General features: G+C 41.7%; 1 long non-coding RNA gene across 12 annotated transcripts in view; it reads left to right on the top strand.

The window, feature by feature from the left end:
- Positions 1-25,199, top strand: part of LOC102159324 (uncharacterized) — a 538,926-nt gene that overhangs the window by 87,016 nt on the left and 426,711 nt on the right. For 8 of the 12 annotated variants that reach the window (XR_014843430.1, XR_014843424.1, XR_014843425.1 and 5 more), the window contains exons 1-2: positions 21,556-21,795; positions 22,452-22,558. This is a non-coding gene — a long non-coding RNA (uncharacterized LOC102159324). Of the gene's footprint in view, positions 1-21,555; positions 21,796-22,451; positions 22,559-23,306; positions 23,531-25,199 lie in introns of those variants that run through there. The other 4 variants (XR_014843421.1, XR_014843429.1, XR_014843431.1 and 1 more) reach the window with 3 other exon arrangements.

Genomic DNA, 25,199 nt, shown 5'->3' with positions numbered 1-25,199 from the left:
TTTGTTGTAGACCTGCCATGTGCCTGCCTGGCACTGTGCAAAATACTTTATATGCATATAACCTTTATAATATGTAACCTCTATTTGATCTTCCAAGAGTATTAACAAAGGAAGCCTTTTAATTCCCATTTTGTAGATGAAGACGTGGATGTTTCGAGAGATGAAGAAACAGAGTGGGTAAGCGGTGAATGGGGGTTCCAGCTCAGCTGTCTCTGACCCTAGAGCCCAAGCACGGCTGTCTGTTAGTCCCCTTTGGGTCTGTGGTCCCTCAAAAGCCGTGTGACTGACTCCCTCACTGAATTCATGTCTTGGCTCAGGGTTCACTCTCGATGTCCCTGGTACAACTGCAATGCTCTCTCTCACTCCCACGCTTCCTACCTCCCCATCCCACAGTAGTTAGCATTCTGGTACCCAATCCCACTTGGCACTTCATATTTACTTGCTTATTTCTGGATGCTTTATCTTCCACTGAAACAGAGGGAAGTTTTCTCGAGCGGGAGCTAATGTACCCCCTCCTCCCAGACTGCTATTTTGGAACACATCGTGTATGTTCAATACATAGTTATTGTTGAATAAATAAATGAAGTAACCAAAGTAAATGAGACAGAAGTCATTCACGGGAAACTTAGTATTAAGAACACTTGATTTACAAATGTCATTATGTGTAGATGTGTTCTGAATGTTTTCTTGCCTTTCTTATCTTTAATATTTAAGGTTTGTTCTGTGAAAAATTGTTTCTCCTCAAAAGAATTTGGAAACCTCAGTCCATACATTGGGCTTTTCCCTCTGTGTAATTTCATGTGCTTCATTGCAAATGTACCAAGAAAGTGAAGTTGCTGCTTGCAGTCACTGCACAGTTGAGAAATGGGAATAAGGTGTCAGAAGCCCTTGTCTGCACTTCTGCTTATAGTCCACACGATGGCGCTCCTATCTTACAGAGGTTAGATGGTGGTTGTGACCCTGCCTGGTTTTTCTGGATGTGTCTCCATTGTGTTGAATCTGCCTCAAGCGACCCTTTCCTTGGGATTTTTGTTTTCTGTTTCCATTTCTCTTCTACCCTCTTTCTTTGTTCTCTATTTATACCTTTACCAGGGCAGTTTATTATAGAACTGCCTTTATTATTTGTTTGACATAGAAGGTGAATTTTGTGTTCCTTGACGGTCAGCTGCCTCGACCTGCAGTGGAAATGAATCCAACTAGGAACCATGAGGTTGCAGGTTCAGTCCCTGGCCTTGTTCAGTGGGTTAGGGATCTGGTGTTGCTGTGAGCTCTGGTGTCTATCTGTTGTTTGTTTTTTTGTTTGTTTTTCTTTTCCAGCATCTTTTCTTTTGGGAAAATGTTCTTACCACCTTTATTTAATTTCAGTAGCACCAGCAGAACCCTCAATCTTGGGGCTCGGTCTCCTTCAATTTGAGAATGTGTGACTCAGACTGACCAATCAGGCAAACTTTTCTCCCTAGACAAAGGCATACAGCCCACACAGAGCCTCTTAAAATATTTTGTGTGTACATGAGGGGAGGGCGTTGATGTTAATGTGATGCTGGGATTGTAAACGCTTAGTTCTGCATGTAACCATGTAACGTTTTCTTGATTGGATTAATTGAAGGCAAGAAAGAACCGTTCTGCTTACTGCTGTCTTCTCTGATCTGCTGCCTCTCTCTTCCCTGTCTTCTGATAAAATCTTGGGAAAAAAAAAAATCCCATAGCTGCCAAGTCACTTTCACAGAAGGAAAGTGTCTTATTTTGAGTATTGAAAAATATAGTCTGTTCCATGTTAAAACTTCAGTCTCATATCCTAATCAGAGTTGTTTCCTTTCCCTCCAGCTCAGATTTGCTCTGTGGTCCAGGGTCAGTCCTGTAACAGTGAAAAAGTAGATGCATCTTCCTTTGACTCTGCTGTTGATCAGTTTCTCTTCTTTCTTTTCCGTGGCTGGGTCCAGGAGGAGCAGATGGGGAAGAACAGGAGAACCTCACGTGTTTGGTACTCTTTTTACTGGACCTTCCTAGACGACTTGGTCAGAGACACGTCCTGGGTCTTCATGGCCTTGACGAGCGTAATGCAAGTCATTTGCTTCTATCTTGCCTTTTGCTTTGGGGTCCAGGCTCTGTCTCTGGGTTTTTCAGCAGATTAGTAACTGTCTCTTCCATTTTAGCTTGGTTTTTTGGTTTTAAGATCTGTTTCAGGACTTCCCAGGGGACTCAGTGCTTTTCAAACAGCTTCGATTAATGTAAAGCCTATACTTTTGACTTAATGGGTTTCCTTATCATTTGCAAATCTCCATCTCACTTTATGCTATTTGACTCTGATTTAGAATCACTTTTCTGTTGGAATGAAAAAAGACTAAGTAGGTGTACTTTTTTTTGAATCTCCATGTTACGCAACTGGTCAGATCACTGTGCTATTTTATAGTTGGCAGTATAAAACACTGATTTTTTTGTAGGTTTTTTTGTTTGTTTGTTTGGTTGGTTAGTTGGTTTTGCTTTTGTTCTATTACTATAGCCTTGGAGAACCTTGACATCATGATAGGTGATTTTCGGAGTTCTGGTCGTGGTGCAGTGGAAACGAATCCAACTAGGAACCTTGAGGTTGCAGGTTCAGTCCCTGGCCTTGTTCAGTGGGTTAGGAACCTGCCATTGCCGTGAGCTGTGGTGTAGGCTGCAGGTGTGGCTCGGATCTGCAGTTGCTATGGCTGTGGTGTAGGCCAGCAGCTGTAGCTCCAATTAGACCCCTAGCCTGGGAACCTCCATATGCCGCAGGTGCGGCCCTAAAAAGCAAAAAGACCAAAAAAAAAAAAAAAAGATAGGTGATTTTCCAGCCTATATATAGTGGTATAATCCCATTAGAGCATGATTCAATTACAAACTATTTTACCATTGGTGAAATTATCATGATGATTTTCATTATTACATCAAAGTCTGACACAGACTAGTTTTTCTATACCAGTTTCTTCCCTGTACTGGAGTCATAAAAGATCCTCTTGACCAACTGTTTGCATTGTGTTCAAGTTTAAGTACTGGGTTGAAATGGTATTTTTCTTCAGATTGGGATTATGGTAAAATAACATGATTGGGTAATCAGGGGTCTATCTAATCATCTAATTGTTACTTAAAATTTGGCAATTTTTTTCCTACTAAAATGATTTTTGGACAGGTTATTTAAGAGTCAACCTTAAAGACTCCACCCAGGTGACTCTTCTAACGCCAGGACTCTGTTAACTGTTCTCCTAGTGGGATCCCAGTAGCATCTTGGGCGCACCCTCTGCCCTGGCTTCAGCTGCTGTTCCAATGGCTCTGTGTTCAGAGATGCTGCAGCAGGTAAATTACAAACTTCATGTTCACAAGGTGCTGCTGTGTGCAAGCCAAGACCAGCACCCAGAGGCCTGTACAGATGCTGCTGCAAAATGTTGGAAATCTCACATAAAAGTTATACTCCCCCCCGCCTTTTTTTTTTTTTAAATGCATGTATATAAACCATTAGCAGTTTACTACCTTGTATGGTTTGAAACCCCAAACAGGAACCATAATTCTTTGCCCAATTTATTATTATATCTTACAAACTTAGGGGGGAGAGAGACCCGGAAACTAAAGATAAAATATGCAGTCTTATAAAATATCATGTAACAGGGAACTGTAGGATTCATTGGAATTGCTTAGAAAACAGGATGTTGTACCTTCCAAACTCTACTGAACCAGGAGGCTCAGAGCGAGCGTACAGATAATGCAAAGGTGCAATATCTGTCATTATACCTTGAGGATGAGACAGCCCCGACTTTGAAAATACTTGACAGTCTGGTTGGTTCCATTCAGTTCCATTCAATTTAATTTAGTGGACCCATTTTGTTTGTTTGTTTGTTTGTTTTGTCCATGCCTGCACCACACAGAAGTTCCTGGGTCAGGGATCAAACTCTCACCTACTCTCTGCTACAGTAACAAAGCTGGATTCTTAACCCACTGTTTCATTTTTTTTTTTTTTTTTTTTGCCATTTCTTGGGCTGCTCCCGTGGCATATGGAGGTTCCCAGGCTAGGGGTTGAATCGGAGCTGTAGCCACCAGCCTACGCCAGAGCCACAGCAACTCGGGATCTGAGCCACGTCTGCAACCTACACCACAGCTCATGGCAACGCCGGATCGTTAACCCACTGAGCAAGGGCAGGGATCGAACCCACAACCTCATGGTTCCTAGTCGGATTTGTTAACCACTGTGCCACGACGGGAACTCCCTTAACCCAGTGTTTCACAAGAGAACTCCCCATTTTTAAAATTAGACGTTTTCTGCCCTTATCTGTTACTGCTCTGATTTGACTTTATGACTTTTGCATATTTTTTTCATTTTTTATTTTTATATTTTATTTTATTTGTCTTTTTACTATTTCTTTGGGCCGCTCCCTCCGCATACGGAGGTTCCCAGGCTAGGGGTCGAATCGGAGCTGTAGCAGCTGGCCTAAGCCAGAGCCACAGCAACGCAGGATCCGAGCCGCGTCTGCAACCTGCACCACAGCTCACGGCAACGCCGGTTCGTTAACCCACTGAGCAAGGGCAGGGACGGAACCCTCAACCTCATGGTTCCTAGTCGGATTCGTTAACCACTGCGCCACGACGGGAACTCCCCATTTTTATTTTTTTTTAATTTTTAATTTTAATTTTTTGCCTTTTAGGGCCAAACCTGTGGCATGTGGAAATTCCCAGGCTATGGGTGGAGTCAGAGCTGCAGCTGCCAGCCTATACCACAGCCACAGCAACACAGGATCCGAGCCACGTCTGTGACCTACACCACAGCTCACGGGCAATGCCAGATCTTTGACCCACTGTGCGAGGCCAGGGATCAGACCTGTATCTTCGTGGATACTAGTCGTATTCGTTTCCACTGTGTCGCAATGGGAACTCCTCCATATATTTTTAAATTGAAGTGTTCATTAAATAATTTTTATTTTAGAAGAAATATTTATATATTGAGACTATTCATCTTATGTAACGTATTTTGGAAATTTTTCCTGTTTAAATTCAATTCACAGTACTTTTTGTGCTACAGATGTTTTTAATTGGTATGCAGTCAAATATATCAATAATTTCCTTTAAGATGCTTCCTGTGTTTAACTTAGAAAGGCTTTCCCTACCTGAGATCAGAAAAATCTTGCCTGTATTTTATTCTACTTGGTTTATTATTTTATTTTTAAACATTGAACTCTTTAATGCGTCTCCAATTAATGTTGATTTATGTTCAGCGGTAGAAACCTACTTCCCCCATAGTTGAACTGATTATCAACTAACATTTATTAAAAGTGTATTCGGATTTAAATCCATTTAGAGTTTGTTTTCTCCCTTATTGTAGAGGGTGAATATGATGCAGGGTAGAGAACATGAACTTGACAGTTCAAATGGCCTGGCCTTGCATCATCTTGCCTTTCTAATTTGCCAACTGAGGGCCAAAACTACATTCTCAAGATTTTCATTCCTTCATAGTGTTAAATAAGCCATAGCCAGACAGCCGTGAAGAGGATTAAATGAGATAAGGTGCCTGTAATACCTCATTAGTAAGTGTTAAAGCATTTAGTTTTATGCTTTTGTGTGTTGTTTACTTAAAAGAATTTGGGAATGGAGCCAGAAAATCTGAGGACTTTTATGACCTCATTCTTTTTCTAAGCACCTCACTTTACTTTTTTTTTTTTTTTTCCTGTGTTTCATAGCTACTGATGTCACGGAGTTGTTTGTTTTGTTTCCTTTTAATTTTAATTTTTTTTTGTAAATAAGGAACTAGTCTCCTGTCTGTAGCCTAGGAAACAGGACTTTACCATGAGTTACTGTTTTATTTTAGTCTCAACTGGGAGTGCTCTCTGTCTATCTGTCTCTCTGTCTCTCTCTCTCCACACACACACTTGTGTGTGTGTGTGTGTATGTGTGTGTGTGTGTGTGTGGAGAGAGAGAGACAGAGACACAAAGTACCTTAAAGGCTGTAAAGCATAAGGTACACTTGTTAAGATTTCCTTGAAGATTGGAAGCCTAGACCAACTTTAGGGACTAGGTTCTTAGTTATATCCTTGAGTTGGCTTTATTAAACTGAGAAAAATTGAAACTCTTATGCAGCTGCTTGGTTTCAAGTAACAGAAACTGACTGGTTAATTTATGCAAAGAGGGAATTATTGGAAGGATGTGGCGTAGCTCGGGGAACAGAAGACTGAAGGACAGGACAACAGATGTTTGCGTGTGTTGGGGGCAGGAGGTAGACGAGTGGAGTCTTTACAGCAGGAACTTATAACACGCCTTCCCCTCAACACTCCTCTTCCTCAAGAAAAAAAAATCTGTGTTCAGTTTTTTTAATCATTCTGCTGAAGATTAAAATTTTGGGGAGAGAACATATGTGGCTCAGCTTATATCATGTGCTCTCCCATGGTTGGAGAGGGGCAGGGTGATTCTTTTTTCTTACTTTTTTTTTTGGCCATGCCCATGGCATGTGGAAGTTTCCAGGCCAGGGTTGACACTTGCATGACAACAGTGACAATGCCAGATCCTTAACCTGCTGAGCCACCAGGGAACTCCCAGGGTGATTCATTGACAGTTGCCAGGCTATATTTGCAGAGGGCAGAGGGAGGTCCCCCAAAGGAAATCGGGGCAGGGTGACATTTGTATAAAAAGAAGGATATGATTAGTGGGTAGGCTACATACAACCAATGTTACCAAGTGCCCCCAGGGCTGTTTTCCTGCTCTCGATTTAGAGGAGCCCAACAGAGATGCAGTCAGGAGAGAAGTCCTAGACTAAAAGCCAAAGAGCTCTTAACCTAGCTTGCCTAACCAAGTCCTAGTCCCTAGGAGGTAGCCAGCCCTGTCCTTATCCTTGACTCAACAACAGTCAGCCTCTTCAAGAAGGATGAGGATTGGTAGAGGGATCCGTGATGTTGATGCTATGAGCCCCATGAGGTCTGAGCTTAGGGAAGACTGAGCCTAGGACCATGGCCACAAGCAAGTGCCAAATTCCCTAGCTGAGAAATGGTGGAGGGGTGGCACACAATTGATTGGTGTCTTAGTCTTATGACTCAAGACTTTTCTGCTTAGGCATAATTAAATCTCCTTACGTCTGAAGAGAAGAAATGGAAACGTGAATTCATAAGGCTGCACCTTTCCCTCTGCGCATATTCCTTGGGGAAGATGATCCATTAGAAACATAGGCAGACATGCCGAGAGCAATAAAGGGGCAGGCTCTGTGGGCTAAGCAGGCTGTAGTTAAAGGCTTTCCCTGAGAATCATTCATTAATTCTAGCCTTGGAAGAGGGCCAAGCTGTGTGGTTTTACCACAGCAAGGGGCAAGATCCTAATGATTAAATGCTCTTTGTTGCCCTGCATTTCACTTTTTCTAAATGCACTTTGAAGAATGGAAAATTGAGTTTTCAATACTTTGTTGTTGGCTGATGTTAAATCTAGAGGTAATTGAAGCCAGTTGAAAGCTGAAGGGAATGGCCAAGGTAAAGCTTCGAGCACGGAGGCTGAAGGACTCAAGTGTGGTGCCTCCGTGTGTCACACTACTGCCTTCTGTGCCATTTCTCCCTCTTTATTATATTGGAAACTGTCGCTGAAATTTGGGTTTGGAGAATCAGGGTATTCATTGGAGACTACATTTCTTTCTTTCTTTTTTTTTTTTTTTCCGTTTTTGGCTGCCCTGCAGTATATGGAAGTTTCTGGGCCAGGGATCAAATCTGAGCCAGGGCTATGACCTAGGCCACAGCTGCAGCAATGCTGGATCCTTAAGCCACTGTGCTGAGCCGGGAATGGAACTGGCACCTCCTACAGAGACAAGCCCCAGGTCATTAATACACTGCACCACTGTGGGAACTCCCAAGAGTACGTTTCTTGTAATATTCTCTTTGGATCAATACTTTAGTGTCTACAGAAGACAGGATCAGAGTAATAAGAAATGGTTCTCAATGGGCAGTCAAGTGTGGTCCGTCTTTCTTGGCTTAAAAATCTTAAGTGGAATTCCTGCACTGGCGCAGTGAGTTAAGAATCCAGCTGAGGTGTGGGTCTGATTCCCAACCCGGCACAGGGGGTTAAAGGATCCAGCATTGGTGTGGTTGCAGAATAGGTCACAGCTGTGGCTTGTATTCAGTCCCTGGCCTAGGAACTTCCATATGCTTTGGGTGCGGCCATTAAAAAAAAAACAACGAAAAACCAAAAAAACCAAAAAAACACCTTAAGTAACTAAAGTATCCTTTTTACTTTTTCTAGATGGTTGACCAGACCTTAATAGTATTACATTTGCACTCCTATTTGATATCTATGAGCAGATCAGAGTCATCTTGAGGAAATAAAATGCTCTGTGTTACAATGTCCAAGTAAATTACAAGTTTGGGTGTGTGCAAAATGTGGATTAGCTCTGGGCACACGGTAGGCGATCTATAAATGCTAATTAATGAATGCATAAGTTACATCACTTTTCTCTATCATCCTGTAAATTCAGGGGGAAAAATTCATTCAAACAATGATGTGACTGAATACGTTGCTAAAATCTTTTAGTCTGATGATCTTGCTAAAGTTCTGACCTTCAAGCTCTTCGGTTGTGTATGAGAGAGAATATACGTGTTTGCAGGTGAGAGATTACTGCTCTTTTTTACGAAAGAGCCAAGCACAATGGGGTTGAGTTCCTACACCGACCTCTGCTGCAAGAAAAATGTCCTTACTTTCATCTTCTTTAGGTTTGTGCTGGCACTTACTTTAACTTGATTTCTGGCTAGGAGAGGAGGGAGATTCTGGCAATGGCAGGAAGTTTCAGTTTAGGCTGCTCTACTTTGCTTTTCATTCAATAGCTACATTTTGAATGTTTCTAACACACCAACCAATAGGTTGGACGTCCCAACTAGGAACCGATGTGTAGTAGATGTAGTTACCATCACATATAGATATATGTTGTTTTATTCGTTTGCGGCTGTTGCACTGTGTTTTTGTTTGTTTGTTTTGTAAATTAAAGGTTTGTGGCAACCCTGAATCATCAGATGATGGTTAATATTCTTTAGCGATAAATTGTTTTTTAACTAAGGCATGTACATTGTGTTTTCTTAGGCACGATGCTATCGCACACCCAACAGACTACTGTAGTGGAAACATGACCTTTTTTTAGCTTTTTAGGGACACACCTATAGCATATGGAAGTTCCCAGGATAGGGATCAGATCAGAGCTGTAGCTTCCAGCTTACACCACAGCCACAGCAACACAGGATCTGAGCTGCATCTGTGACCTACACCACAGCTCAATCCAGGTAACGTTGGGTCCTTAACCCACTGAGCAAGGCCAGGGATCGAAACTGCACCCTTATGGATACTTGTCAGGCTTGTGACCTGATGAGTCACACGGGAACGCCCCATAACTTTTAATATATGCACCAGGAAGCCAAAAAATTCATGTGACTTGGTTTATTGCAATATTCACTTTATTGTGGTGGTCTGGGACCAAGCTTGCACTATCTCTGAGGTGAGCCTATATACTTTTTAAACGACTTTATTGAGATATAATTTATACACTGTACAATTCACCTAATGTTTTAAGTGTATAATTCAGTGGTTTTTAGTTCTTTGACAGAGTTATGCAGCCTTCATCACAATAGAATTTTATAATATTTTCATCACCCCAAAAAGAAACCCCACACTAGTTTACTCTTCATCCTCTCCCCAGCAGTTCTTGGCAACCGCTCATCTACTTTCAGTCTTTGTAGACTTGCCTATTCTAAATGTTCCATACAAATGGAACCATACATATACACCCTGCTATATATAAAATAGATAACCAACAAGGACCTACTGTATAGCACAAAGAACAACATTTGATATTTTGCAATAACCTATAAGGGAAGAGAATCTTAAGAAGAACATATGTGTATATATACACACGCCTATATATAGTAGATTCATATATATATGTATATCTACTATATATAGGTTCCTAGCTGGGATGTCCATATATATTCTTTTGGTATGTTCTTTTATATATATAAAATCTCTGAATCACTATGCTATATATCTGAAACTAACATGAGAGTGTAAATTAACTATCCTTCCATTTTTAAAAAATGGACTCATACAACATGTGGTCTTTTGTGTCTGGCTTCTTTCACTTAGCATAAAGTTTTTTGAGGTCCATCCATGTTGTAGAATACATCAGTACATCATTTCTTTTTATTGTTGAGTAGTATTTGATAGTGTTTATTTACTCATCAGTTGATGAACGTTTGGGTTGTTTTCACATTTTGGACATTATGACTCAAGCTCCTATAAACATTTGTGTACATGTTTTTGTGTGGACATATGTTTTCATTTTGGGAGCAGTACATACCTAGGAGTAGAATTGCTGGATCACATCGCAATCCTGTATTTAACTTTTTGAGGAACTGCGAGAATGTTTTCCATAGCGATTGCACCATTTTCCGTTTACATTTACTGTGTCTTTACTTAAAGAAAAAAAAAAAATGAGAATCCATTGCAAGGCTTAAGGGGTCTCTGTACTCACTGAAGACTTAATATGTTTATAAAATGTTTAGCACAGTCTGTCACATCGGATTTAATCTTCATAGTAAGCCAATAAAAATGGTATTATGATAAAGCCCATTTAAAGGTAAGAATGCTGAGCAATGGGGAAGTTCAGTGACTTGCCCAAAGTCACACAGAGTGTGGGACTTTTAATATGTGTCTATCTGGCTCCCAAGCTGAGCTTTTAATAACTGTACTATAAAGCCTTTTTTCTTTAGTTCTGGAGGGACACATCAGCATCATACTCATTATATACTGGGTGAGCAGCATAAACCTAGTTGGGGGGATACAGAATCTTGAACCAAGGAGCCGCTCTTCTGATAGAGGATGAGAGGCAGGTTCTATGGTAGGTTGATCATTGTACTGTATTGACTGATGGGCTCAGGATATATTAGAAAGTGGAAATTTCTGTCTGATCCATTATGCAGCCTCTAAATCGAAGAAAATAAAATGCCTTCTTACCTTACACAGACTGGTAAATGCTTCATAAGTATTATGCTGAGTGATTACACAAGTTGCCTTAAGTCCTTTAATCTTCACAACAACCCTCTAAAATAGGCACTGGATTTGTCCCCATTTTACAGATTGGGAAATACTGGTTTAGGGAAAGTGAATGTCTTGGCCCTCATCACACAGCTAGCAGGAATGACAGAGCTGGAATTAAACATATGCAACCTGGCTCCAGTGCCTGGGCTCATAAACACAAAGGCATGAAATCCTTTCAGAAGCAGCAACCACTGTGAAATTTACTGATAGAAGACTCTGCTGTAAAAAATTGGTCTGTGGTTACTTTGAAAATAGAGGCTTTAAAATATATGTCCAGTAAATGCAATTTCAGTTTTCAACTTCAAAGTAGTATATGAATAGAATTATAGCTTTTTATTCCTGACAAATGTCACCATTTTTTATACACTTTTAGGGACGGATGTTGTGTTCCAAAAGCTGCAAGTACATTACATCTTTGAGTCAGAAGCCACAACCTTTTTCTCTCAGTGGAGTGTTTTATTGTGGAATTCTTGGATAACCCACAGCAAGGATTGTCTAGAACATGAGATAATCTAGCGATGGCATCATATAGGCCAAAATAACAGCCCGCAGGATGTCTTGGGGCCTTTGCTGGCATCTTGGGGGAGACAGATCAGTTCTGCTCTGACCTAGCTCAGGACTTAGCTTAGGGCGGCACGCAGAGCTGGAAAAGTCCTGGAAGGTTGCTAGGACTGGGGACTGGGGTGGGCAGGTTCTGGTCAAACAAATATTCTATCACCTAATTGTCCTGAAAGAGCTGAACAAACAAGCTGTTTGACCCTCTGGATCATGCTTTGTCCATCAAATAACAGAACTCACTTCATAGAGTTGTTTTAAGGATGAAATGATTTAAAACATGGACAGCACCTAGGACAATCCTGGGCTCTTGGCGGTGGTCGTGGGGGAGGGTGTACTTATGATTACAGTGTTTAGAAACATGGACTCTGGAGACAGAAGGACCTGGGTTGGAATCATGGCTTTGGTACTTAATTTTGGTCTGGAGAAGAATGAAGCTCCACAAACATATATGCTTCCCATTCCCATAGTACAGAGTTATGGCCAGGAAGTGGCTGCCTAACCAGGATCTACATTCCTCATTTCCCCCTGGAGTTAAGGGTGACCATGTGTCTAAATTCTAGGCTATGGAAACTTCCCAGAGGGATATGTTCTACTTCCACGCCTGGCCCCCTAAACCTCCCATGTAGTCTTTGAAATCCTCTTTCTCCTCCCTAGTTTATTAGAATATGCATGTTGACAGAGCTTCTGGCAACCTGTCTCTATTTTCCTGTTCACCAACTCGGTATTATTATGTAGGCGAGAAAGAAACTTCTTTTGTGTTTGTGACATTACACAATTTCAAGTTTAATTGTTAAAGCAGTTATACTTGTATGTGACTTGGTTGCATTTAAAGTTTGAGGAGGTTATCAAGAGGATGGGAGTGCAGTTGACCAGAGAGCTGGACCTGGGCAATCAGAGGCTCCTCACTAACTCCCCATCCTTGTCCTTGGAATGTACATTCCACCCGTAGTTCCCATAACTGGAGCCATTTCAAGGACTCAGCCTTGAGAGAATTGAGATACTGAGACCATCTGGCTGGTACTTGAGACTCAACCTAGTTAAGAACTTACATAAACTTGTAAGATTTTAGAAGGCAGGTGCCAGAGTTCCCGTCGTGGCTCAGCAGGTCAAGAACCCAACTAGTATCCATGAGGACGTGGGTTCAATCCCTGGCCTCGCTCAGTGCGTTAAGGATCTGCATTGCTGTGGGCTGTGGTATAGGTCACAGACACAGCTCAGATTTTGAGTTGCTGTGCCTGTGGCATAGGCCGGCAGCTGCAGCTTTGACCCCTGGTCCGGGAACTTCCATATGCTGCAGGAGCGGCCCTAAAAAAAAAAAAAAAAAAAAAAAAAAAAAAAAAAAAGGAAAGAAAAGGAAGAAGGCGGGTGCCAAGATCTGCCCATTTCGTAGCTGCCCAAGATAAGCCTCATATGTAAGTTCCCTTGATTATTAAAACTGCCACCTCCCAATCTGGAGTGATCTGGTTTCTGGTTCTTTCTTGGGTCTCCCCTTGCCTCTGTGGATGAGACCAAAATTACTCCAGAAGCTCCTGAGGTTGCAAACAAACAGTTGAATTCCTTCAGCCAAGAGTCTGAAGAAATGGGTCTTGGGAAAGAGGCATCTACAGGGGACATCCTGGTTTTGCTGTCATCCTTTTAGGTGGGGAGGGATGGCCTCTATGTTAGATGCTTGTGGACTTCTGGACAGGTACTGGGATACCTCCAAAATATCGGCTGGTTTGATGTATTTGTTTGAGGAACTTCAAGAAGTTCTTTGCAGAAAGGCGAAGAAGGGAAATGCCTGGCTGGCAGTGGGATGACCTTCACTATGGGAAGTTCTCTGGCCACTGATGCCCAACTAGAGGCTGAAGATCTTGTGAGAAAGTTGGAAGAAAAGCTGAAGTTAGAGAAGGATGTGTGGGTGTCCACTGTCTGCTGGTTTCAGGCTGGCAGACAAGGCGGGAGAATAGGATGAGAAGTTTGAGACCTTAGTGTGCTGTTTTGCAAAACTAAAATCGCAAAAGCTGCTTCAGTTTGGGGTTGGTAGATGGAAACTGTTACATTTGGGATGGATAAAAAATGGGATCCTAGGGCACAGCACAGGGAGCTACGTCCAATCTCTTGGGTCAGATGGAAGATAGTATAAAAAAAAAAAGAATGTGCTTATATATATATGTATGATTGGGTCACTTTGCTGTATGACAGAAATTGAAGGAACATTGTAAATCAACTATACTTTAATAATTTTTTAAAAAAAATCTAAGCGCTTGTGACACAGCCTGACTGGGATGCCTAGAGGTGGGATTTCTGGGACAGTGGGTAGAACAAAGAGGAAGATGTGCCAGCCATGGGCCATCCAGTTTCTAATACAAAGGACGGCAAAAGCAAAGCAACAACCACCCTACGCAGCAGGGTGGCCCCTAATCCAGGAAGCGTTCCTGATGAGAGAATATACTCCTGCTGAGCTTGCTGACATAGCTGCCAAGTTCCAGCCAAAGGCCAGGCACGTATCCAGGCATGGTTACTGCAGGTATAGGACACACTGATATGTGACACGGGCAATTCTTTATCATCTCTGAACATCAGCCTTCACATAGCGGGTAACCATGCTTATTGTGCAGTTTTGTTGTGAGGATTAAATGAGATCAAATATAAAATTTTCAGCATGGTAAGGTTATTATTATTATTATCACTGTTGTTATTTATATACAGCTGATATCCAAGAGCTGATGTGTTAGAAGCCTTTTAACAAAGTGTAATTATCCCCGTCACCGGTTTTTCCCTGGATTGAGGTCCTTTCTGCCTAGAATCTAAATTCCACGAGGCCTGAGTTTGCTTCTTTTCTCTTTTTCATAGAAGCTAGAGGAGTTTCTGGTATATAGCAAGTGATTAACAAATGTTGCTTTATTTTTCTCTATTTTCAAGTATTTATTGAGTATTTACTGTGTTCCCACCACAATGTCTGTGTCTATTTTTTTAAAGCATTTTGGAAACTTTTCTTATTACTCAATGAATTTTATTATATTTATAGTTGTACAATGATCATCACAACTTTGTCCACTTTCTTGCGTAATCTTCAAACATAGCATCCCACATGAGCCTCACAGCAATGTTCTGAAGCAGGCAGTGTTGCTTTTCCATTATGGAGCTAAAGCAGTGAGGCATCGAGAAGTTCAGTTACATGTGGGTCACATAGCAATGATGGCAGAATTCGGGTATGATTTTAGGTAATCTGGCTTCAGAGTCACTCTTCTGCCTCATAAGTAAATAATGTCGGATTTAGCTTATTGGGCGTATCATGACAAACTCCTTACGTGTGTAAAGCCATTAAAGACTCATTGCAAAAACTGTACATTAAGTGGAATTGTGTTACTAAAAACATGCAAGAGGATGCCTCAGTCTTTGTGGTCTTTGAGAAAACCATCGTAGAGGGAACATCCACCTGTGAAAACTGGAGAATCACATGGAGAAGAAAACTGGCTGTGGGTACTGTTATGAGAATCTTAAATTCTCATTCATTTGTTCATTATTGATTGAGCACCTCCTGTGTGTCAGGCACTGAACTAGGAGCTGAGGATACAACAAAGTCAGTCGCTGCCCTGAAGCTCTTTTCTTTCAGGTGGGAGATAAACTCACATAAATCTAGTGAACCTAAGACACGTCTGAGCTGGCATCAGCTTCTACCAGGAACAGTTGGACTTACCATGGCCAGTTTTACTATCAGAAGCAGCCAAGTAGGAGGTAACAACTGTGCTTATACATAAAATGGATGATTTATGAGTTTTTTTTAGTTGTTGTTGGGGAGGGGCACGGAAGCAAGAGTAACAAATGTGATTTACAAGTATGTGTTGGGTTCACTTATTTTAACATTTCCCATATGCTCAGAAGACAGCATACATGGAATATATTTTCTTGGTTACATACTGAAGGCTCTGGCAGGTTTGCCCAAGCATCCTTGTTACTTACGATGTCTGCTAATATTGGATATATGTTTGTCCAAAAAATGGTAATAACAAAATACATACACGCAATAATGATAATTCAAGTAGTTTCTAATCCACATTTTCCTAGGAGTATATTTGCTATGAAGAAGTAAATTAATTCTGTGGAATTCAAAATTGCAGACTACTTGGAAAAAACAAAAGTAGTTCTGTTGTGGCACAGACGGTTAAGGATATGGCATTGTCACTGTAGTGGCTTGGGTTGCTGCTGTGGCTCAAGTTCAGTCCCTAGTCGAGGAACATAAACATGTTGCAGACATCAAAAAAAAAAAAAAAAAAAATTATAGAGCGCTTAGGTCTGTAGCACTGCTAATAAGATATCTTGGACTTCTGGGGCACTTTGGAGACCCTCACATCTTGCTGTGCACCTGTTCATCTTCTGCTATATATAATGATTTGAGATGTTTGCAAAGCAAATAAAACTCTGTTCATTTTCAAGGAAACGTCACAGAGAAGCTAAATTGCTTGTCTCAAATCAGATCCATAGTTAGTTGCAGAACCATGATTTGAACCAAACTCCTTCTAAAATATAAAACAAAAAAAACCCCCCAAAAATTGTAGGAATTCCCTGGCGGCTTAGTGAATTAAAGACCTGGTATTGTCACTGCTGTGGCTCGGGTTACAGCTGTGGCATAGGTGCTATCCCTGGCCTGGGAACTTCAGCATGCTGGGGCAAACAAATAAACAAACAAAAAATGAGCTCTTTCTATGCATTTTTTCCCCAATGCTGCAATTATCTTCATCTGAGTTATGGCCAGAAACCAATATTTTAATAATTGTCATCTATTTTTGTATTGAAAATTTTACATTTTGTTAAAAATTTCTCCTAGACAAAGGAATGCTTTCATTTAAATTTTTTCATTTTTTGCTTTTTAGGGCTGTACTTGTGGCATATGGAGATTCCCAGGCTAGGGGTTGAATCAGAACTACAGCTGCTGGCCTACGCCACAGCCACAGCAATGCAGGATCCGAGCCATATCCGTGACCTACAACACAGCTCATGGCAATGCCAGATCTTTAACCCACTCAGAGAGGCCAGGGATTGAACCCACAACCTCATGGTCCCACGTTGGATTCATTGGATTCATTTCCGCTGTGCCACCATGGGAACTCCCAAAGTAATGCCTTTAAATAGATCCTGCAGGAGATCCTGCTGTGGTGCAGTGGGTTAAGCATCTGACTGCATTGGCTTGGGTTGCTATAGAGGCACAAATTCAATCCCCAGCCTGGCACAGTGGGTTAGAGGGTCCTGCATTGCCCCAGCTGTGGCATAGCATAGGTTGCAGCTGTGGCTTGGATTCAATCCCTGGCCCAGTTTGAACTTCCGTATGCCATGGGGAAGAAGAAAAAAGATCCTGGGAGGGCATTTAAAACATAATTTGGTTCTTACTCATCTATCAATTTAAAAATTGATACTTTCCTTAGTCTTTTGTGGAAAATATGTAAAAAGATTTTCTGCGTGAGCTTACATGAGTTGGCCCAGCTCTTGGCAAGGATTAGGTGTTTGAGACCATTTACACCTCAGCAGCCCAGCAGTTTGATGGGAACAGACATGGGCAGCTCAGGGTAGGTCCATCCATCCCCCACCCTGACATCCATGATTGTACCTTGCTGACAGCTCCCCCGCAGATCGTGTTAGTGGGGGTCTGAGCTTGTTCATTGCTTGGCAAGGCACAAGAACAATCTTTCCAATCTCGGCATTGAGTTTTCCAGGAGTGCTTCATGAATATTTATAACCTATCCACCCTTCAGTTATATGTGGAATCTGAAAGAGTCAACGTCATAGAAGCAGAGTAGAATGATGGTTGCCAGGGGCTATGGGGAAGGAAAAATGGGGAGGTAATGGTCAAACTATACAAAGTTTCAGCTATGCAAGATAAATAAATCCTAGAGATCTGCTATATAGCATAGGGTCTATAGCTAACAATGCTGTATCGTGTACTAAGCATTTCCTAATAGGGTAAATATTATGTTAAGTTTTCTTAGGGTGTGTGCACATGCACACTCACAGATAATGCTACTACTAAAGAGGGGCAGGAGGGAACTTTGGCAAGTGACAGACATATTTATGGCTTTGATGTATTTATGGATGTATATTTATCCCAAACTCATCGTGTTGTATACATTAAATCTGTACAGCTCTTTACATGTCAATCATACCTTAAAAAAAGTGGTATAAAATTTTTTTAAAGAAATATGGGAGCTCCTGCTGTGGCATGACAGGATTGGCAGTGTCTTGGGAGCACTGGGACCCGGGTTCCATCCCTGGCCTGGTATCGTGGGTTAAGAATCCATTGTTGCTGCAGCTGCAGCTTAGTTCAGGGCTGCGTTTTGGGGCTCGGATCTGATCCCTGGCTTGAGAGTTCCATATGCCTCGGGGCGGCCAAAAAAGAAAAGAAAAGAAATACGTACATTCTGGGTAATTCTTTTTCTTTTTTAAGGAAGAAAGGGACTCTGCCCTGTCTTCCAACAGTTTTCCTTTCCATCAGCATGGAGCCTCAGCTTCTCGCCCTTGAATATCATGAGCTATTTCCTGATAGTTTTCTCTGTGTCTGGTCCATTTCTTCTCTGATCTGTTTGCCACATTACAACTTCTGGAATTCTAGGACTGAGCATATAATTCTCTTATTTAAAAAGTTTAGTATATCCAATGTCAAGATAAAGTCCAAATTTAAGGAATTCAGGCTCCCAAGATACCCCTGTAATTGACGTCAAGTGACCTTTCTGGGTTCATCACCACCACATCACCTACAGAATTCTATATTCTAACCACTGTGGTCTTCCTGCCTCTTCTCTATCAAAGCCAACATTCCTACGTAGTAACTTTTTTCTTGTGATATTTCCTAGCCAAGAATGCATTTGGTCACCCCCCCCCCCATAAAAATGTCTTCACTCATTTAAAGTCCAGTTTAATTACTTCCTATTGTCAGTTGCTTATCCTGATTATCCTTTAGAATTACATATCTGTACAAAAACACATTACTTTATAGACATTTAACATAAGTGTCATGCTTTGGTGTTTTATAAGGTAGCTAACATGTCTGTTTCATCCACTAGCTTATAAGGGCTGACTTCATGGACATGAGTTACACATAATCCCATGTTTAGAAGGACCTCACACCGGGTTGAATGCTATGTTATCCCTATCTTGAAAATCTTAAGAATTTTCAAACAGGTGGTTCTGCCTTTTCATTTTGCACTGAGTCCTGCAAATATTGTAGGTGGTGCTGTTCTTAGAGATAAGAACAATTTCAGATTCATCTTTATCTATACCAGCACTATGCCTTTCCCCCAGTTGCTGCCTATTCTAAAATTCCTGTTTGGAAAAAAAAAAAAAAAAAAAAGATGGAAATGAGTGGTCAAGTGACTGTCTTAATTAAAACGGGGCAAAGCAGAAGATAGGTTGGGAGCTTATCTGAGAAGCCTGGCTATCAAGGGAAATAAGATTTCCCAAGGTCTAGTCTCTAAGGCATTAAGTTCCAAGAATTCTCCACAAACCACATTTACTACATATTAGGGAGCAACATATTTCTACCAGAAGCAAATAACAGGCTTCAAAATGAAGCTACCTCTGGGACTGCCCAGTGAAGCTCTGAGGCATGGGATTGGAATCTCTTGTAAAGATGGGAGGCAATGAATTTCCTTCCAAAAGCTCACAAGATGTGAGATTCTTGGCATTCTTCTTGTAGTAGCAAGCCACATATTTGGTCAGATTAGCCCACACATTTGGTTTCCTAAGGAGCCATCCTTGGTTGTTTCTAGACCAAGTTGCTTCAGGGAGAGAGAAGAGAATTATTCCTAGAAAGAATTGTCTCTGAGTGAGAACAAGTGAGAAGTATAGGAAGCAGGAGGTAGAAATCTGTAAAAAGAAGAATCCCCCTTTATTTCTAAATAGCATAGAAATACTGTCCCTTTCAGTCATGTCTAAGCCACCATTCCCAAGATGAACCCAAGGATTTCTCTTTACCTTTCAAAATGTTTGAAATTTAATGTTCTTGCTTACAAGAAAAGGGAATTTTTTTTTGTGGAGGTGGGTAGGCACGGCCGAGACATATGCAATTTCCTGAGCCAGGGATTGAACGCACGTTACAGCAGTGACCCAAACTGCTACAGCAAAAATGCTGGATCCTCAACCCCACCATGCCACAAGGGAAATCCCTAAGGGAATTTATTTTTTTTTAATTTTTAAATTTTTTTTTTTGGTCTTTTTGCCTTTTCTGGGGCCGCTCCTATGGCATATGGAGGTTCCCAGGCTAGGGGTCTAATCAGAGCTGTAGCCACCAGCCTATGCCAGAGCCACAGCAATGCAGGATCCGAGCTACGTCTTTGACCCACACCTCAGCTCACGGCAACGCCAGATCCCTAACCCACTGAGCAAGGTCAGGGATCGAACCCGCAACCTCATGGTTCCTAGTCAGATTCGTTAACCGCTGAACCACGACGGGAACTCCAGAATTATTTTTTAAAGGCAGTTGCTAATAATCCAGGCTGATTCTTTAAAGAGCCATAAATATGATTTTTTAAAAAAGAAAAAACTAGACTTTGAGTGGGGGATGGAGAGAGCCTGGGGATGGAGGCACCAGTCAGGAGAACAAATGGGATCTTGTGATGGAATAGTGGGAAGCAACCATAGACAATCTATAAATGAATGAATGTGGCTATTTTCTTTCTTTCTTTCTTTTTTTTTTTTTTTTTTTTTTGGTCTTTTTGCCTTTTCTAGGGCCACTCCCACGGCATATGGAGTTTCCCAGGCAAGGGGTCCAATCAGAGCTGCAGCTGCCAGCCTACACCACAGCCACAGCAATGCCAGATTCGAGCCTTGTCTGCGACCTACACCACAGCTCACAGCAATGCTGGATCCTTAACCCAGTGAGCAAGGCCAGGGATCAAACCCGCAACCTCATGGCTCCTAGTTGGATTTATTAACCACTGAGCCATGATGGGAAATCCTGAATGTGGCTATTTTCTAATAAAACTTTATTTACAAAAACTGATTGCAGGCTGGATTTGGCTCTCGGGCTGTAGTTTGCTGACTCCTGCTTTAGAAATAATGACAATGATACACTTGGAAAAACTGTATAGAAATTATTTTTTTAATAATATCTTTTAATATTATTCATAATACAAGGATCTCAAATGGCCGTCAGCAGTAGAATAGTTGCATATCTTAATTTAATATTCAATCAGTAGAATGCAAGGTAGTAGTGAAAAGAAATGATTTTTAGTTACGTAGATCAATGTGAACTAATCCTAGACACAGTGTGGGACAAGCGCAATAAGGCACACATAGCATGATTCTACAGTCCAGGGCAGGTTAGGTACTATAAACATATTCAGGGACATATGTAATACACATGTACACACACGTGTGTGTATATATGTATGTATACACACATATATACATGTATACGCACATATATCTATATACAGGTTGGGGAAAAAGTGTGTATGTATATATATATATATATATATACACACATACATATTTCCTTTTCAGGGCTGCACCTACAGCATATGGAGGTTCCCAGGCTAGGGGTCAAATCAGAGGTGTAGCCTCTGGCCTACACCACAGTCACAGCAATGCCAGATCCGGGCCGCGTCTGCAATCTATACACCACAGCTCAGGGCAATGCCGGATCCTTAACCCACTGAGTGAGGCTGGGGATCAAACCCGAAACCTCATAGTTCCTAGTCGGATTTGTTTCCGCTGCACCGCAACGGGAACTCCAAGGTTGGGAAATTAGAGAGGAAAGGAAGAGGATGGTTAAGAGAGGCTGGGGAGAAAGCAGGTATGAGAATGGGTCAAATTCTAGGAACTTGGAGAGTCCTGACCATTTCCAGGACTGCTCGATTGAACATAAATATATTCATTATTTCTTGTAAGAAGCAAGGCATTTCCCCGTTCCTCCGTGGCCTCGGCAGTGAAGGGCTGAGCGTTGCAGTATTTTGTCCCACGCGCCGACCCATCCTCTGGCGGACGGAGGCTGCGGCAGCGGCCCTGGAGGTGGTGGCAGCCTGACAGCCGGAGCGTTGGAGGAGGCCCGGGATAGTTCGGGGTCCCTGGAAGCCTGCAGAGACGGAGGCTCCGCCGCCCTTCCAGAAGCAGAGGGAAAGAGCGGATGCCCAAGAGCTCCGCCGGGCCACCGGGGGAAAAAAAAAGTACCCACCTTTTAAAGTGCGTTTTTGGGTAGATACATAGTTTAAGGTAGGGCTAAGTACAGTATCTCTGGGTGCACAGGGGATTGATTTCAGGACCTTCTGCAGGTCCCAACATCAGGGATGCTCAAGTCTCTTATACACTATGACAGTACAGAAGGTGCTTTGCATCCGTGTGTTCTGTGACCTCAGATCCGAGGGCGAACTGTACCTTGACCAAGGCCATTTAACTAGGAAGTGGCAGAACTGGGTTTTGATCTTTCGTCTCTGGCTCCAAAGCTCATAGTCTTTCTACTCACTCCTCAGATGCCTGGATTTAAGCCAGTGTTATTTTATTGTAGTCCTTGCACTTAATCACTTCTCTATTTATACCCACACAACCACAAAACAGATTTGTGCAGCCTCCATTTCTACCCGAATCAGTAAAGCCTGTCAAGTTAATTGGTTGTGACACTCAGCTTCCAGAATGTGTAATCATCAGTTGCATTGAGTGGGAAGCTCAGATGACAGTTAATAGTACATGTAGACAGAAATCTGTGTGTTGCAGCAACTGAAGAACAAGCCAAGAATGTAACATTAATCAAAATGTCAATGTAGTGTACCAGAAAATTTCTGTGTGGAAATGCAAGCCAGAGATATCTATAAGCATTCCTATTTAAAATGCATGATTAATCTCTGTGCATCTTCTTCTCCTTTTAACCTTAGATATGAAAGACCAGGCTATCTTCCTGGGCACAGATGGAAAAATACCCCTACCCCAGCTTCGAAATGAAACCAAAGTTTCAGTGCCTGATGCCTGCAGCAGCTGATCGGTGAGTGTGGCTGATCAGTCAGCCAAGCAAATTTTCAAATATGAGCAGCCACAGCTCTGGAAATAGCTTCAGGCACCTGATAATGTGTGAGGAGTTCCTATACCACATGCAGTGGAAGGAATTTTGCAGCTTAGACAACCAAGTTTGTGTTCTGATTTTGCCACTTGAAACCTGTATGATCTTGAGCAAGTGGCCTCCCTGAAGTCTATATTCTCATTGGTAAGAATATGTAAAATAGCTCATAGTCTTTAATCCTGGCTGCTCCTTAGAAGTTTTTAAGAAATCACCAATACAATGAATAGTTTCATCTGCTCTGGGCCAGTTATCCATTTGGGGTTGGGGAGAAGAGGAGGGTCCTGGATATTGGCATTTTTGGAAAGCTTAATACATTTTATAAAGTGGGTCAGAACTACTGCTTTGTGGATAGTTGTGTGACTCCTGTACTGGAAGAGAGGACCTTACAAAAGCATCTGTGTTGATTCTCTCTTTTATGATGGGAAAATGATAAAATCATGGGAAGTGCAGTGACTCAGCCAATGTCCAACAGCCAGTTAAGCAGCGGAACGGACTCAAGACCAAAAGGGTCCTCACCTCTAGCCTTATACTCATTAGAGAAACACTGAATATTCAAACTAAAAAAAAAAAAAATAAAATGACGTTTTGGAAGAAATAGTATACCTTCTCACTTTTGAAAGTACCTGGTTTGGATGATAAATTATACGTTACTTATATGTTTTTGTCTTTTTAGGGCCACACCTGAGGCAGATGGGGGTTCCCAGGCTAGGAGGTCTGTAGCCGCTAGCCTATGCCAGAGCCACAGCAACGCCAGATCTGAGCCGCGTCTAAGACCTACACCACGCTCACGGCAATGCCGGATCCTTAACCCACCGTGGGTGGCCAGGGATTGAACCCACGACCTCATGGTTCCTAGTCGGATTCGTTTCTGCTGCGCCATGACAGGAACTCTAAAAAGTAAGCTTTCTGATGACACTTATAAGGGTAGTAATCCCATCATGGAGGCCCCACTTTCATTTCCTCATCTAACCCTAATTACCATCCAAAGACCTCATCTAGCAAATACCGTTATGGTGGGAGTTAGGACTCCAACATACGAATTTTAGGCAGACACAAACATTCATTCCATAACAAATAGTATGTGAATATCCTTATTAGAGCGGTTTGCTGGATCACAAATTAGGTCTGTTATCCTGTCGCATTGAATATTATAATACAATCCTATGTTAGTGATTCTCAATCCTGTATGTAAATTAGACTAACCTAGGAGCTTTTACTTAGTGCTAATCCTTAGCACCTGTTCTCCCAACAACTGAATCAGAATCTTGAAGAGGAGTGGGAACTAGGGCTGAGGGTTGCAGCTGAGGTTGAGAACCACTGATCTCCAGGCAGCTGAGCCTTGGAGCAGAAGGAGGTAGTCAATGACTTGTCACCTAGTGACAAGAAGGAGTGAGACTTATATGCCATAAATGGTTGAATGTAAGGGGAGAACTTTCTCCAAGATTTCCCTCATAAAAGAGGAGGGATTTTGTTCCAGTCCTTTGAAAGTTTCTCATGTTATTAGACACTCTCATTTGCTATGTTTTGTGCCACACTGATTTTACATCTGTCTTAATGCTGTGCAAATCCTAAAGCTTGGGATTGCTTTATGTATATACATATATAATTTACATTATCACCAAACTTCTTTTCTCCCCATCATACTCTTCAGCTTGCATATTAACGAGTTATGGACTGGTCCACAGACTTCTAGGACCTTGGGCAAGTTACTTCTCCCTGTTTTTTTCATCTCATAAAATAAGGGCGTTGAGCAAGACTTGGAAATTGATAAAATGATAGAAGGCCCAATCTTAGTGATTCTAACTCTGTCCCTTTATCCCTTCCACACACATGCCTTGGGCAAACCATTTATATCATTTTATTTTCCCTTTCTGTTTGCTATTGTTTGGTGTGGCAGGTTGTATTTTATTCTGAGTACTTGCTACCCCTCCTTGAAGGCTGCTATATGTTCTCACCCTGCTGAATTCAGGAGTGGATATGGGGCTTGCTGTAGCCAATGAAATATGGGCGGAAGTGACTTGCATTATTTCTAAGCAGACTTTTAAGAGCCAGCTTGTATTTTTGCAACATCTCTTTTTCCTTTGCCAGGAAATCATCAGTAGCCCAGATAAGGAAAGTGTCATATAAGTTATTGTCCGAAACAAGCACTTTTAAAATCGAGAAGATGCACTATTGAAAGTGAAAAGATATGCTATTGATAATTATTCTGGGGCAATAGACATAAACTAGGACCATGTTGGGTAACTTGGGTGTGCAGTTCAGATAGAGGCTGCTTTGTCATCTTGGTTTCTGCAGAGAAGAGGACCTGGTACAGAACCAGCTCCAACCCGTATTGAACACACACTAGAGATAAATCATCCTTTGTAGGTCACTAAGATTTTGGGGTCCATTGTTATTACAGCACAGCTTAGCCAACTAATAACAGAAGTTTTTATCAATATAGCTGATTGATGAGAAAACTCACTGAAAAGTGGCCTTCTGTTGGCTTAAGTAACTGGGTCGTTCAAGTGACTGCTGAATGCTGAAGATATGTTTAGAGGTGGAGTTGCCAGCAGCTTCTTCCAAT

This window comes from Sus scrofa, chromosome 4 (genome assembly GCF_054392235.1).
Source record: "Sus scrofa isolate SSC_HxYL_T2T_F1_AM1 chromosome 4, Sscrofa_HxYL_maternal_Yorkshire_Landrace_v2.0, whole genome shotgun sequence".
Classification (NCBI taxonomy): domain Eukaryota; kingdom Metazoa; phylum Chordata; class Mammalia; order Artiodactyla; family Suidae; genus Sus; species Sus scrofa.
This window is presented reverse-complemented; position numbering and strand designations above follow the sequence as displayed.